Source organism: Thalassophryne amazonica, chromosome 16 (genome assembly GCF_902500255.1).
Source record: "Thalassophryne amazonica chromosome 16, fThaAma1.1, whole genome shotgun sequence".
Classification (NCBI taxonomy): Eukaryota; Metazoa; Chordata; class Actinopteri; order Batrachoidiformes; family Batrachoididae; genus Thalassophryne; species Thalassophryne amazonica.
The window spans coordinates 25,869,526-25,884,085 of record NC_047118.1 but is presented as its reverse complement, the minus strand read 5'-3'; the positions used below and the strand labels follow the sequence as shown (position 1 = coordinate 25,884,085).

Sequence of the window (14,560 nt, the reverse complement as noted above, 5' to 3'; positions counted from 1 at the left end):
TCACTATTAATAATTTCTTATGTGTCCAACCTCGTAGGTTGATCGTTAAAATTACATTCGTTAGTTCTAAAAGCCATCATAATTATTTATAGGAAAACGTTCTGTTTATATTTCTCAAACAAATGTTTGGGCCTGAAAACAGTTTGGTCTTATTTTTCTACAAAGGTTTGAACTTTGAGTGTGTTTACACACGAGAGAAAAGTGAGAAAATGTTCATGCCTGATTGAGAAAAGTGTGTTAAGTGGTTTTACAGGGTTTTTACAGCTTTAAAACGTCTATAATAATTGTAAAAAAAATAACGCCGACTACGTCGCGGACGTCGCTTTTTGCAGACTATTTTTAGAACGTAACTCCCGCGATAAACGAGGGACCACTGTAACACTTTTTTGATTATACTACAAAACAATTAATACGACAGTCGCTTTTGATGCTCTATTGGTACGAGTCGTGATTGGTGGAGTTCTTTTTCTTTGCCGTCTTCCTGGCTTCCATGTCGTAAAATGAGGGTGTGTCTGAAGCGGAGTCTGAATATTTATGGGCGTGTTTATTATAATTACGATTGTTTTCACCCGCCGCATTTATCAAGGGCACGACAGGCGTACGCTGGAAATGGGCAGGTGCCAGGGTCGGACTGGGAACAAATTTCGGCCCTGGCATTTTTCCTCTGGACCAGTCCACTATTGCCCCGACGAATCCACCCCCAAACACGCACACCCACCCGTCCATACCGAACCCCCAATGAATAAATACTATACACCTAAACACCATGAACACACACCTAAACACACACTTTCACTGTCATTTCACCTTGATCATAGTACAAAATGCGTTCCCGGTGCCACGAGGGGGCATCCTGATAACATTAAAGGCAATTACATATTTTGACAAAATTACAAGTTTAAATGACTATATATTATATATATATATAAAACATCATGAGGTTTATGTCACAGAAATCCTACTTTACAATCACACTGCAGTCGTTAAATTATTTCCTTTTGCATTCATAATAAACATTTGTATTATTAAGTGTTTGTTTTTCTGGTTGAAATAAGATATATACCAGACTTCAAAAAATATACAAGTTTCCATGTTATTTTATTTGTCTAATAATAAATGTCTGAGGTTCCTTATGTTAAACAAGAAATTGTCTAATCTGAAATAAAAGGTGGTTTTAATACAGATGAAAGGTTTCTAAAGAACCATTTATTGATTTACCTATTTTAATTACAAGTGTTATAAACTTTTTTTTAACAGTAATCAGAAATTTTGAGGTAACAACAACAAAAAACATTTCCAATGATTTTTCTTAAGAAAACTGCTCTCTAAATGAGCAGTCCCATCACACGTTAATGTTTGTACAGATCAGTGGTTTCTGCACCAATCGGATTGGTCCAATCCATTTTGTAGAAATCAGTGGTTTCTGCCACGAGTCTTCCGTGTTTTGGCCCGACGCATCGTTCCTATTGGACAATGCGAAGGTACGTCACAGCTCAGTGTCGAAAGTTGGCGCACCTCATCTTGACAGAACACCGGCTCTGTGGTATGCAAGAGATCACTTGACCGAGCCTCTATGCGTTCAAATAATAATTTAAAAAAAAAGTCATCACTCTTCACTCTTAGTCAGTCTCTTACAACGATGCAGCGTAAATACACAAGCTTTCCAGGAGCGCATGTCTCCTCCGCACTTTTTTTTTTGGGGGGGGGGGGGGTGATAAACTCATCGCCCCCTTAATATTTTTTTTTTTTCTGGCGCGGGTCTGACAAATGGAAGCAAAAGCAGCACACAAGTGGAAAAAAAGTTTTTGTGTCTCCAAAGTGTGTGTGTGAGTGAGTGAGAGAGAGGGGGGGGTAATGTGTAACCACTGCTAGGATTCAAACAGCAGCAAATTAAGGAGCTGAAGTCCGTAGCAGTTGCATTTAAAGATTAACAAAAGTAAAGCACAGTTAATTAGGATAAAAGAAACGATTCCAACCTTGTAATCAGTAGGAGAGCGGAGAGAATTCCAGGCACCGAGGAGCCAGTCCATTTACAGGGGCGGGAGCGGCCGCCTGCTCTTCTTGCAATCTGATTGACCACCCTGTATGCTTCTCCAATTGTCATTGGCTGTTGGTCATGTCAATCATTGTGCTCGATGTAAGTCTCCGTGTATGAAACACTACAGAACTTTTATTTTGACACAAATTCAGGAAGTGGTTCTGCAGCTGCGCCGATTAAATGCTGTAGCTTCAGCGATCACGGACTTTCCTCGTGTAGACAGTAGCGCGCAGGTCGAGAACACCGTATATTTCCATAATCTCTATAAATATGGAAGGGCCGGCCCACGCACATCTAAACGTGCAGCGGCCCACCAGGCAAATGTCCAAAATCACAGGTTATCAGTCCGAGCCTGGCAGGTGCGCACTGCTTGATACATGTCACGGCAACTTTGCTGTACTTGTACAAAGGTCAAAAATGCAAAAGTTTGGATCAGCTAAAAGACAGGTCCTAGGGGGAGTTGTGGATGCAAAAAAATTGACAGTAAATAATACTTGGTAGGAGTAAATGAGTCCAAGGGCATGATCAGTGTCGGATTTGACCGAAAAAATCCAGTGAAAACGGGAATTTGGACAAAAATTGCGTGTTTTTCAGAACGTTTGCGACATAAGCCCCGAACATGAAAATTGGCCAAAAAAATTTTTGTTCCATTTTTTATCAGAATGGTGTTCGTTTGGTCCACGGGCATGAGCAATGTCGGATTTGACCAAAAAAATCCAGTACAAACGGGAATTTGGACAAAAGTTGCGTGTTTTTCAAAACATTTGCCAAGTAAGCCCCAAACATGAAAATTGGCCCAAAAAAATTTGTTCCATTTTTTATCAGAATGGTGTTCGACCAAAGAGCTACTTAACCCCTTAAGCCCTAGAGTCTATTTCATCAAACTCACATACATTATGATTTATTTCTCAGCTTGTACAAGACAGGCTGTGGATGCAAAAAAAATTGAGAGTAAATAATACTTGGTAGGAGTAAATGAGGGTTTTTTTCCCAAAAAAATGAATTCCGATTTATGTCTTTTGTTGTGTGGGCCGCCAGAAGAGGAGGCACTGCTGGCCCACCACCAGAGGGCACCCTGCCTGAAGTGCGGGCTTCAGGCACGAGATGGCGCTGTCGCCATGGACACAGCCGGGGGTGACAGCTGTCGCTCATTACCTCTTGACAGCTGTCACCCATCTACTCAACATCATCTCACTCCATAAGACCAGACGTCATCTCCACCTCGTTGCCGAGATATCATACTTCATTGGAGGTAATATCCTCAGCCCATTTGTGTTTCTAATAAGCTGTATATTGTGAGTGTTTGCAGGAGTACTGGTCCCTCTTCTTGTGGAGGCTGAGTGAGTGCAGGAACGGTACTCTTTTCCTCTGAGGGATCACTGTAAATACCTCAGCATTTTGAGTGAGAGGTGGAGGTGGCATTCCCACCGTTGTTGTTACGGGTGTACACACACCCACACTTGACTGTCTTTGTTCTTCGCCAGCAGTACCAGATCCAACAGTCGGGGACGGTGATCACCTGGGAATTCGGGACTTGGCGGCTCCAGTATTCACCAGGTCTGGGGGCGGCGGAAATCGTGTGGTTCGGCTCTTCTTAGGACAGACGTCTTCTATCCTCAAGCCTGCCCACATGTCACCTTTGTGTATTGACTGTTATGATATTCTGAGATTGTCTGTATGTTCGTTGTGCACATACACAACATTAAATTGTTATATTTTGGCTCATCTATTGACCGTTCATTTGCGCCCCCTGTTGTGGGTCCGTGTCACTACACTTTCCCAACAGGACATCTCGGCCAGCGTCATGGACTCCGAGGGGCGTCACCCGGCTGTTGAACGACCAATGGGAGAGCAGGGAGCGCAGGCGTCTGCAGGAGACGTGATTGGTGAGCTGCAGCACATTCTCACCGCCTTTACGGCTCGGTTGGATCAAATTGACTGAGCAAAACATCCTCCTGAACCGCAGGGTGGAGGCTCTCTCCGCACAGATGGCGGCGAGCGCTCAGGGCGCTGCTGCAGCTCGTCCTCCTGCCGACCCTGTGCAGGATATAAACGTTCCAGTGGTGGTTCAACAACCCCTCCCACCATCCCCTGAAGCATACATAAGCCCTCCTGAGCCGTACGGAGGTTGTGTGGAGACGTGCACGGATTTTCTTATGCAGTGTTCGTTCGTCTTCGCACAACGTCCCGTCATGTACGCGTCAGATGCTAGTAAAATAGCTTATGTGATTGCTCTGCTTCGGGGTAAAGCACGCGCCTGGGCTACGGCGCTCTGGGAACAGAACTCACGGTTGTTATCAGCATACACTGGGTTTGTGGGGGAGTTCAGAACAGTGTTTGATCACCCTAACAGAGGAGAGACAGCTTCAACCGTGCTGCTGTCAATGAGACAGGGACGCGAGAGCGCAGCCGCTTATGCAGTCAACTTCCGCATCGCGGCTGCGAGGTCCGGCTGGAATAATGTTGCGCTCCGCGCCGCCTTCATAAACGGACTGTCGTTGGTTCTGAAGGAGCAGCTGGTAGCTAAGGAGGAACTGCGGGATTTAGATGGGCTTATCGATCTCGTTATACGGTTAGACAATCGGTTGGAGGAACGCCGTCGGGAGCAAGGCGAAGGACGTGACCGGATACGCGCCGCCCCTCTCCCTTCCGGGTTCGAAAGGGGCCGCCCTCCCCACGCTCCACAGCCGCAGCGCTTTGTGGGGCAACAGCTCCCCCTGCTGACGTTGTTAGGGAAACGCACAGGGCCAAAATGGGAGGCTGATCCGTGGAGAGTGTTTTCTCTGCAGCTCAACTGAGCACACACAGAGAAACTGCCCCAAACGGCCAAAACGACAACACTCACCCTTAGAGACTGGGCTAAGGGGGGGTCAAAACATTCAAGTGAGACACACACAAATTGCCACACGACTCCCAGTCACAATCCTGAGCGGGGATTTAACCCTTCAAGCCCGAGCACTGGTGGACACGGGGTCAGAAGGGAATCTGCTAGACAGCAGATGGGCAAGGGAGGTAGGGCTCCCTCTGGTGGCACTTCCTTCGCCATTGCAGGTGCGGGCACTAGATGGCACCCTCCTCCCTTTACTCACACACAAGACACAACCATAACTCTGGTGGTGTCTGGAAACCACGGGAGGAGATTGAGTTTTTTGTAACTCCTTCTACCTCCCGCGTGATTTTGGGCATCCCATGGATGTTGAAGCACAATCCCCGGATTGATTGGCCGTCTGGGGTGGTGGTTCAGTGGAGCGAAACCTGCCATCGGGGGTGTTTAGGATCCTCGGTTCCTCCCGTTCACAGGCTAAGGAGGAGGTCAAAGTCCCTCCCAATCTGACGGCAGTGCCGGTTGAGTACCACGATCTTGCTGACGTCTTCAGTAAGGATCTGGCACTCACCCTTCCCCCGCACCGTCCGTACGATTGTGCCATTGATTTGGTTCCAGGCGCTGAGTTCCCGTCCAGCAGGCTGTACACCCTCTCACGACCTGAGCGCGAATCAATGGAGACCTACATCCGGGACTCATTAGCTGTCGGGCTGATCCGGAACTCCACCTCCCCGATGGGGGCAGGTTTCTTTTTTGTGGGCAAGAAAGATGGCGGACTTCGTCCATGTATTGATTACAGGGGGCTGAATGAGATTACGGTTCGCAACCGATACCCGTTGCCATTGTTAGATTCCGTGTTCACCCCCCTGCATGGAGCCAAAATCTTTACTAAGCTGGATCTTAGAAATGCGTATCACCTGGTTCGGATCCGGAAGGGAGACGAATGGAAGACGGCATTTAACACCCCATTAGGTCACTTTGAGTACCTGGTCATGCCGTTCGGCCTCACCAACACCCCCGCGACGTTCCAAGCCTTGGTTAACGATGTCTTGCGGGACTTCCTGCACCGATTCGTCTTCGTATATCTGGACGATATTCTCATCTTTTCTCCGGATCCTGAGACCCATGTCCAGCATGTACGTAAGGTCCTGCAGCGGTTGTTAGAGAACCGACTGTTTGTGAAGGGCGAGAAGTGCGAGTTTCACCGCACGTCTTTGTCCTTCCTGGGGTTTACCATCTCCTCTAACTCCGTCGCCCCTGATCCGGCCAAGGTTGCGGCGGTGAGAGATTGGCCCCAACCAACAAGCCGTAGGAAGCTGCAACAGTTCCTCGGCTTCGCTAATTTCTATAGGAGGTTCATTAAGGGCTACAGTCAGGTAGTTAGCCCCCTGACAGCCCTGACCTCTCCAAAAGTCCCCTTCACCTGGTCGGATCGGTGCGAAGCCCGCGTTCAAGGAGTTGAAACGACGGTTCTCTACTGCGCCAGTTTTGGTGCAGCCCGACCCTAGCCGCCAGTTCATGGTTGAAGTGGACGCCTCTGACTCAGGGATAGGAGCCGTGCTGTCCCAGAGCGGAGAGACCGATAAGGTACTTCACCCGTGTGCCTACTTTTCACGCAGGTTGACCCCGGCTGAACGGAACTATGACGTCGGCAATCGAGAACTCCTTGCGGTGAAAGAGGCTCTTGAGGAGTGGAGACACCTGTTGGAGGGAGCGTCTGTGCCATTCACAGTTTTCACTGACCATCGGAACCTGGAGTATATCAGGACCGCCAAGCGGCTGAACCCCAGGCAAGCCCGCTGGTCACTGTTCTTCGGGCGTTTTGACTTCCGGATCACCTATCGCCCCGGGACCAAGAACCAGAGGTCGGATGCCTTGTCCCGGGTACACGAAGAGGAGGTCAAAACTGCACTGTCGGATCCACCGGAGCCCATCCTGCTGAGTCCACTATCATGGCCACCCTCACCTGGGACGTGGAGAAGACCGTCCGGGAGGCCCTGGCACGGAGCCCGGACCCAGGAACAGGTCCGAAGAACCGTCTGTACATCCCACCAGAGGCCAGAGCTGCAGTCTTGGACTTCTGTCACGGTTCCAAGCTCTCCTGTCATCCAGGGGTGCGAAGGACCGTGGCAGTTGTCCGGCAGCGCTTCTGGTGGGCGTCTATGGAGGCAGACGTCCGGGAATATATCCAGGCCTGCACCACCTGTGCCAGGGGCAAGGCAGTACACACAAAGGCCCAAGGACTCCTCCAGCCGCTGACGGTGCCTCATCGCCCCTGGTCCCACATCGGCCTGGATTTCGTCATGGGCCTCCCGCCGTCCCAGGGCAACACCACCATCTTCACGATAGTGGACCGTTTCTCCAAGGCGGCCCACTTCGTGGCCCTCCCGAAGCTCCCAACAGCCCAGGAGACAGCAGACCTCCTGGTCCACCACGTTGTCCGTCTGCATGGGATACCCTCCGACATCGTCTCAGATCGTGGTCCCCAGTTCTCCTCACACGTCTGGAGGAGCTTCTGCAGGGAACTGGGGGCCACCGTGAGCCTCTCGTCCGGGTACCATCCACAGACGAACGGACAGGCAGAGCGGGTCAACCAGGAACTGGAACAGACCCTCCGCTGCGTCACATCCGCGCACCCAACGGCCTGGAGTAACCATCTGGCCTGGATCGAGTATGCGCATACAGCCAGGTGTCTTCGGCCACCGCCTCTCCCCATTTGAGGTGTGTTTGGGGTATCAGCCCCCGTTGTTTCCCGTGGTGGAGGGAAAGGTCGGTGTGCCCTCGGTCCAGGCCCACCTGCGGAAGTGCCGTCGGGTGTGGCGCTCCGCCTGCTCTGCCTTGTTGAAGGCCCGGACGAGGGCGAAGACCCATGTAGACCGCCGGCGATCCCCGGCCCCTGCTTACCAGCCCGGGCAGGAGGTGTGGCTTTCCACGAAGGACATCCCCCTCCAGGTGGACTCCCCGAAACTCCAGGACAGGTACATTGGCCCCTTCAAGATCCTCAAAGTCCTCAGTCCTGCCGCAGTGAAGCTCCAACTCCCGGCTTCACTGCGGATCCATCCGGTTTTTCACGTGTCACGTCTCAAACCTCATCACACCTCACCCCTCTGTGCTCCCGGACCGGCGCCCCCTCCTGCTCGGATCATCGACGGGGGCTGGCTTGGACGGTGCGCCGGCTCCTGGACATCCGTCGGATGGGTCGGGGTTCCAGTACTTGGTGGACTGGGAGGGTATGGACCCCGAAGAACGCTCCTGGGTGAAGAGGAGCTTCAGCCTGGATCCGGCCCTCCTGGCCGACTTCTACCCCGACAAACCTGGTCGGGAGGCGCCAGGAGGTGCCCGTTGAGGGGGGGGTCCTGTTGTGTGGGCCGCCAGAAGAGGAGGTACTGCTGGCCCACCACCAGAGGGCGCCCTGCCTGAAGTGCGGGCTTCAGCACGAGAGGGCGCTGCCGCCATGGACACAGCCGGGGGTGACAGCTGTCGCTCATTACCTCTTGACAGCTGTCACCCATCTACTCAACATCATCTCACTCCATAAAGACCAGACGTCATCTCCACCTCGTTGCCGAGATATCATACTTCATTGGAGGTAATATCCTCAGCCATTTGTGTTTCTAATAAGCTGTATATTGTGAGTGTTTGCAGGAGTACTGGTCCCTCTTCTTGTGGAGGCTGAGTGAGTGCAGGACGGCACTCTTTTCCTCTGAGGGATCACTGTAAATACCTCAGCATTTTGAGTGAGAGGTGGAGGTGGCATTCCCACCGTTGTTGTTACTGGGTGTACACACACCCACACTTGACTGTCTTTGTTCTTCGCCAGCAGTACCAGATCCGACAGTCGGGGACGGTGATCACCTGGGAATTCGTGACTTGGCGGCTCCAGTATTCACCAGGTTCTGGGGCGGCGGAAATCGTGTGGTTCCGGCTCTTCTTAGGACAGACGTCTTCTATCCTCGAGCCTGCCCACACGTCACCTTTGTGTATTGACTGTTATGATATTCTGAGATTGTCTGTATGTTCGTTGTGCACATTCACAACATTAAATTGTTATATTTTGGCTCATCTATTGACCGTTCATTTGCGCCCCCTGTTGTGGGTCCGTGTCACTACACTTTCCAAACATCTTTATTTGCTTGGTGTTTCAGCTGTGGTTAGTTGATGTGTGATTGAAGTGGATACACTTTTCAGGCACACATCTTAAATACTTCTGCTACGGACTCTTGCCTTTAAAACAAAGCAGTAGAAGTCACAGCTTTCCGAGTGGCACTTGAAAGCCTCCTGTTGTGGCAATTCACAGAAGCATGTGACTTTGAGCATGAGCCATCAGTAGCAGTAGACATTTCTATGAGAACATGTGTTGTTACGGTCGGGAGTAGGTGAACCAAGGGACGAGGGGAACCCCTAGATGCAGGACAGCCGAGGCAATGAGAGTGACATTAAAGCACGGTGTTATTAGTGATAATGAAACCAGGCAAAGACAAAATGTGGCAACAAAACTCTGAGTTGGGAGTCCTCTTCCAAATCCTGGTGAGGGCCACGGAGGAATGCTACTCCAGCTGGTGGGAGTGCCAGAGGAATGCTCATTAGAACTGGGGACTCCTTCCTACGCCACACATGACATTCAACAGACTGGGTGAAAGGAAGAATATCCTTTCTTCCTAGAAGATGAGTCAAAACACAGACAACAGGTGGCAGGGAAAAACTGAAGAACATCTTCCCTCTGTCCATCCCGTCGCCCGCAATGACAGCTATTCGCCTGAGTTAGATGAGGGCGAATAGCTGTCATTTTGGGCGACTGGGCATGGACATTGGGCCTCTTGAAAATGCATACCGCCCTCCAAAAGCATGTTATTGTATTATTATTTGTTTGTTGATGTTTGGAAATCATGTACTGAAATGCCACATTGTTGTTTTTAGATGACCTTTGGCATCATATCGACATCAAAGGGGGCAGGCAGACCAAAACTGCCACAGCTGATGCCATGGTGCAGAGGTACCTGGCAGAGGCCAGTATTGCCAGGTGCCAGGATCCTCTGAGATACTGGGACAACCACAAGACAGTATATCCAAACCTCTTCCAGCTGTCATTACAGTTTCTCTGCACTCAGCCTCATTTGTGCCCTGTGAGCGGGTGGTTTCTGTTCACATTATTTATTATTAAAGATTTTAAATTTAAATGAAGATACAAAATGAAATACAATGACTTAGATTATATTATTGTATATACAAGGCCATGAAATCAGTGTCAGTTGAGAGTGTAAACGCAGGTGCCTGTAGGGATTTTAAGGTCCAGCAGATGTCAGTATTCAATGACACAGTATCAATACAGTTTAGCAATGTGTTGAAACGCACTCTCCGCCACCAGAGAGTGCTAAATACTGAAAGGTGATAAAGGACAAATGCAGAGAATACTTCAGAAGAAAGAGGGTGAAATAGACTAGATGTGAAATCAGAGCAGGAAACTGGGAGTGACTGAGAAGAAAATGACAAAGGACTACTGTGGCAGATAGAAAATAGAGGAATGAGAAAGAGGAAATGACTAAAGTGTGAAAAATAGGAACATAAGACAAAACCAACCGAGACAGGACCCTAACTGGACAGGACCACAACAATGTTTGATCCACAGAGCTGTGACACATGTCTGTGAGTAAAGCAGGAAACCCAGTGTTATTGTATTTCCTTCTGAACAACGTTCGAGTCTGTGAAATATGCACAAGACAGTCCTTTATGTGCACATGCATACACTATAACTTAGAAGGTGAAAGTGCCTGGAGCGGCTGCTGGCAACTGCACACACGTTCAGTGTGTGAGAAGTGGACATGGACATGTCCCCTTGCTGGCCATCCATCTGTGTGGAGTTAACTTGGACGTGGGCATGTCCTCCGATTTGTCTGTGAGCAGTTAATGGACTTTACACTTGCTGCAGTCGTGAGAAAACTGGAGCAGGTGAAAGAAAGGTGCAAGCTGCAGTGGCATTGTCATGCGCAATCCATGCATGAGAAGTGGACGGTGGACGTGGAAGTGTCTTCCCGCTGGAGATCTCTTCATGAGGAGTGGACGTGGACATGTCCTCTGAACGTGGAATCCGTAGTTTTGAAGCTTCACTGCCAGCAAAGTCCAGCGGGATGAATAAACTGTCAATCCAGGGTTGTACTGATAAAAGAATTTGTCACCCTGGCGTGTAGAATTGTGGACGCTTGGTGTACAGTCGCGCAGTGTTTTGTAGATTTACAAACAGTTGCAGTGTGTTGTGTTGACTTGCTTAAAAATGGCATACTTTCTACATTCAGTGCGCGGCGCTGAAAAAATTAAACGTTTAATTTCTTGCATCCGTCTCGTGTACCGCTCAGAATACTGCTGCATAGGCAAACAAAAACTCACTGTAGAGCTGCTTAAACTTGGCGTAGAGCTGCGTAACTCAGTGTAGAGCTGCTTAAACTCGGCGTAGAGTTGCATAACTCAGTGTAGATGGTACACCACAATACGCAATTCTGTGTTGGCCCCAGTGTGAAAGGGGCTTTAGAATGTGGGCCGAACCTGCCTCGAGTGAATTGCACACATTCTGTGTACAGGCTTTCAAATGCAGTTCAAATGTAGTTAGAATCAATTCAGTTTCAATTAATCATCTTATAATGCCCCAAATCACAACAAAAGCCATCTCAAGGCACCTCACACAGAACAATTCAATATAAAAATGAATAAAAAATTCAAATACATAATTAAAAACAGAAGTAAAATAATAAAACAGATTTTAAAAAATAAAAACTATAAGAAAGAGAATAAAAATGGGTTTTAAGTCTTGAGTCGGACTCTGACTGCCTCACGGTCGCAGGAAGACCGTTCCTGGGTGCACGATGAGAAAAAGCTCTTTGACCCGCTGACTTCTTCTTCACCCTGGGAACACAGAGAAGTCCGGCATCCTGCTACCGCAAAGCCCGGGCCAGCACGTAAGGTTCCATTCCACCAGATCAGCCAGATAAGATGGCGCCAGTCCATGAACAACTTCATAAGTCAATAGCAAAACCTTAAAATCTGCTCTCAAAGAGACAGGGAGCCAGTGCAAAGATGCCAAAATGGGTGTGATATGTTCAGACCTTCTGCTACGTGTCAAAAGTCTGGCGGCAGTGTTCTGAACCAGCTGAAGACCCCTAATGCGGGACTGCGGTAACCCTGAAAATAAAACATTACAATCATCCAGTCTCTGTCTTCCAAGGTCCATATACATTCACCCCACGTTCCACGTGCTTGGGTCTCTCTGTCTCTGTCTTTCTTGTCGGTCTCTTGATGCTTGGTGGTGGGTGTTTTACTCTGTCTGTCCACACCCTTATTCTGGTGCTTTCCACGCACGTGTTTCTAATCTGTAGCTCGTCACCTGGGTGTATTTAAGCTTCACATGTTCTGCCTGTTCACCGCCAGATCAATGTGCCTTGTGCCTTCATTTCCAGCTCTGTTCATTGTACTTCCTTGTCCTGCTAGCCTCCATGTGTTTATGACCACCTGCCTGTTTTCCCGACCACACCATAGCCTGATGTTAGTTTTTGCTCTTGTTGGACTGCCTTTGCGTGTACTGGACCAAGCTTACTGTTTCAGTAAACCATTTTAACCTACAGAGCTATGTGTCAGAGTCCTGCATTTGTGTCCAGCCAGTCCTGCCCACCGTGCCTGATATCCGTTAGTTATTCAGCCCTGATCCTGAACTGTACTTAAACCTGCACTGTAAATAAAAAAAAAACGGTGGGTGTGTCCTTCATCTGGGTTGTAATTTGTGCTTAACCTGATAGCTAAGGAAAGGTTTTTTTAGACGGTTGTCATGGTGACAAAGGAAAACATGGTGAGAAATTAACATTTGAAGGATATTTGATAACATCTTAAAAACATTTAGAAAAATCATAGCTCATTTGAAATCTTGTTCTTAATAATAACAATAATAATAATAATCAATTTATTTATTTATAGTCTTCAAAGTACTGAATAATATAAATCCCAAAAACAAAACTGCAATACAATGATGTACATATTACAAAATAAACTGGTAAAAAAAAAAATTAACAGCAAAAATAACAAATCAATATCTGAAATTAAAAGGTCATAAACACCCAAACCCTCAACTGCCCTTGTACAACTACACATTGTCATAAACCATAAGCAGGAAAAATTAATACATATCTTGACTCTGGACTTGAAAGTACTCACAGAACTCGATTGCTTAATTTCATCTGGTCTTGTTGCACAATTAAAAGCCAAACAGTCCAATAGACAGCATAATGTACATTTTCACACCAAGGTGGTTTGCGATCAGCAATTCAGGGTGTTGACTTCAAACCCAGCACAGCACACAGTCCCAACCTACTGCAGATTTATGATTATATAATTTATATAGACTGCCTGTAAATGTGCTTAGAAACAGAATAATTTGCACTGTAAAAAAAAGTCTGCGAAATTGAAATTATATTATTTTGTTGATACAGAAATATTATTGTGTTGTAAATATCAATGGTGGTTTATCCAAATAAACCAGAACTTTCAAGGTTTGAAAAGTGTTTTCAGCTGAACTCTGTCATGTCAGTCTTATAAAGAGCATGTGGGTGAGCAACAGAGATTTCTCACTATTTCCTTCCAGGTACGAATCCAACGACTCCTCAAAACTCTCTGGAGTCTCCAGCTCAGCCAAGGTCTTACTGAAGTGATAGTAGGAGACAATGACATCCTTTGGGTTTCGCATCACATAGATGATCTGACAAAAAAAAAAAACAGTATTCTGATGGAACTGAATGTTGGTTAATTCTTTCAAAATCTGTGATGAGGTGCTGGTGTGAAGTTTTCTGTGTTCCCTCTCAGCGTGTTTGCCCCCCAAAACAGCCCCCCCCCCCAAAAAAACCCCCCAAAAAACCCAATGCTATATGAAAACAGGGAGCTCATGTAGCTGCGGCACTGTGATCGCTCCCCGTCTCTTATTATGAAATAATGATGGATTTATGTAGAAATTATTGTTGTACAAAAGCTTCGGATATCTGTCGCTGAGACAGATGATGACTGGAGGCAGTTTGAAGCAGAAACGAGGTGATAATCAGTGAACCGCAGCTCATGACACATGCGTAGTGAAGTCAGAGTGGACTGATTTTTAAGGGGGACCGTTCGGTCGTCAACACCGGCATTAACAGACTGTCATAAAATACTGACCTTTGCCTTCTTCTCCTTCAGTCCTGGAGGCATGAGAGCTGGGACGAGGTGAGAGGAAAACAGACGTGGAGATGGTCTCAGGGAGTAATCTTCTCGACCCTCTGGGAACTCCAACCATGGCATCTGCTCCCAGTTGTTTGGATATTCAGTCAGACCTCCATCTAACACACATGTAGGTGATGATCTGCTGAGTCCATATTGTGCCTGTGTTGTGAAGAACAGTAATGCTCTGAGATGTCACAGCAACAATAACTCAGTGCAAATACCACTGAAGAGCTGCAGCACTCACCTGATTTTGGATACGTGACAACAAATATGTCACTGTCACGAATTTTAAAGCTCTGCAGTGAATCGATGTACTCTGCAGACGTGTATCCAATGATAAAAGTGAAGTTCTTGTACCTGTAGAGATAGTTGTTGATGTTTTCCATGTTATGAATAAAGGAGACAGAAAAGTTTGTCTTTGCATGTGAGGAAACAAAACCAGAGCAGAAGAGGTCAGGCGATGCACGGAATCA

At 47.7% G+C, this 14,560-nt stretch overlaps 1 pseudogene; it reads right to left on the bottom strand.

The window, feature by feature from the left end:
* LOC117528035 overlaps positions 1 to 14,560 on the bottom strand; it is a 28,971-nt pseudogene extending 14,411 nt beyond the window's left edge.